This window comes from Olea europaea, chromosome 9, assembly GCF_002742605.1.
Source record: "Olea europaea var. sylvestris chromosome 9, O_europaea_v1, whole genome shotgun sequence".
Taxonomy (NCBI): Eukaryota; Viridiplantae; Streptophyta; class Magnoliopsida; order Lamiales; family Oleaceae; genus Olea; species Olea europaea.
The window spans coordinates 12,317,017-12,319,211 of record NC_036245.1 but is presented as its reverse complement, the minus strand read 5'-3'; the positions used below and the strand labels follow the sequence as shown (position 1 = coordinate 12,319,211).

At 37.3% G+C, this 2,195-nt stretch overlaps 1 pseudogene; it reads left to right on the top strand.

Annotated features, from left to right (window-relative positions):
• The first annotated feature begins 205 nt into the window (after window positions 1-205).
• The window catches only part of LOC111399968, a 5,038-nt pseudogene continuing 3,048 nt past the window's right edge, over window positions 206-2,195 (top strand).

Here is a 2,195-nt window from a genome sequence, read left to right as displayed (position 1 = left end):
AAAGCTAATATGAGAAAATCTTGTCAAATTTGTGTGAGGAGGTGGACGATTGCTGGCAGTTGGCTTGCTTTACTGAGCTTTGTGAATTGTTATCCTTTGCTGCGGATGATTCATTGTCAAGTTTAATGGCGGACTCGCTTTCTCTTTCTCCTGTACTTGTGAAATTGACAAGGCACGAGATCAATCCTGATATAGTGCTCTTGGCATGAGAGCTATAACTTACTTGTGTGATGTTAATCCTCGGTCCTCTAGTTTCCTCATTAGACAGGATGTTGTTCCTGGCCTTTGTCAAAGGTTAATGAAAATTGAATATCTGGATGTTGCTGAGCGAGTAATCTGCTGAAACTTTGCATGGATACAACATATCTATTTTTAAATTACTACTATGTATATGTTTATTTCCATAAACTGTGTACAACATATTTGTGGTTTCGAAAATCTTTGTTTTAGGTCTCTGATTTTTTGCTATCTTCTTCAGTGCTTGCAAGCATTAGAAAAAATCTCACTCAAACAACATCTTGCTTGCTTGCAATCTGGAGCAATCATGTCTGTTCTAAGATATATTGATTTCTGTTCTACAAGTGTGCAGGCACTTTCCTTTTCACATCTTCTAACCTTTTTTGTCATATTTGGCTATTCTTCCAGTTTGTTGAAAGTGTAGTCGTTTGCTTTATCAAAATAGGGGAACAAGAGTCCCATTCTTCAGTTATGCTGGATGAACTTCGTAAATATGGGCTAGTTCAGCAATTTCTACCACTCATACACTTGAAGAGTCAAACTACTCTTTGCCAAACAACATATCTGGTAAGCTGATATTTCATACTTATCTGAATCACGGTCTGATATCTGCTACTTCCTCTTAAGGATCCTATGTTTTCTGTTACAAACTGTACAATTAATAAGATCACTTGCCAAGTTGGCTTCTGGTTTGACTGTTGCTTTCAAGGCACTGTTTGAGCACAATATAAATGTGTCTTAAAGGATATATTATCCACTCATGACCTCTCATATGGAACGCAGTCTACTTCCAAGGTGGATGAGCATCGCAGTCAGGTTGGCATTGATATTTATCTACTCACACTCGTCTTTCTCACAGATATGATTACATGTTGAATTTGATTAATTTTCAAGTTCATTTGTTCATCTGCATACAACCTTCAATCTTTTCTCCCTTCAGTATTTTTAGCCATAATTCACCCACCTAAAGCTGCTAAAGAAGAGGAGTCCTACATCACTATTAATTATTAAGGCTTCTTAGTTAAAGTTATAGTTGTTGGCAATGGCGCAGAGATAGGCTATGAGCTACAATACAACATGATTGTAGAATGCACAGAACTCTTTGTTGCATAATTTTGTTTTGCATCTACACTCGTAACCTTTGTATTTAGTTTAATTTTCTCAAAGTCAAATGTTATAAATGTTAAAACTGGAAATGTAATGTTAATCATTGTTGTGAAGATATAAATCTTACTACTAAAAAATATCCATCAGGTGCACACAGTTTTGAAGTTGTTGAACGAGCTCCTTCCCGCAGCAACCAGAGAACAGGATGCTCAATTATCACGGACAAGGAAGCTTTTTTTATGGACCGAGCTGATATTCTGCAAAATTTTCAAGCAGATTTACTTCCTATTTTGATTCAGGTTGCATTTCTCACATATGGTCTCTTGATTTTGTCAATCCATCCACTTCCCTTCCCACCCTTTTAGTTATCTTTTTCATTCTCAAGCAGGTGGTGAATTCTGGCGTGGATCAACAAGTTAGATTGTTTCTGAAAATCTGATATGCTCCTTGATGTGCTGCAAACTGCTAACTTTTCAAGGTGAAAAGGGTGTCTTCTTTATTATACACAGTTTAGCTTTCTGTTCATAATTGTTCTAATCTAAAAGTTGGCAGTTGCTTGTGTATTGGATGACAGCTTTTTGGCTGGAGTATTGACTAAGGAAGATCACCATATGATATTATTAGCTCTTCAGATTGGTGATGCAGTTCTGCTCAAGTTTCCTCATGATTTCTTGAACTCTATTATCAAGGAAGGTGGCCGTTTCGCCATAGATGCTCTACTTTCACCAGACAACCATTCCCAGTCAAAATCTCCAGATCTTAACAGAATGCAATTGGCAGAGGATGGAAGTCAAAAAGCGGCTTCGCTAGACTTCCAGATATGTCCTTGTCATGCTTTTGATGCAGGCCAG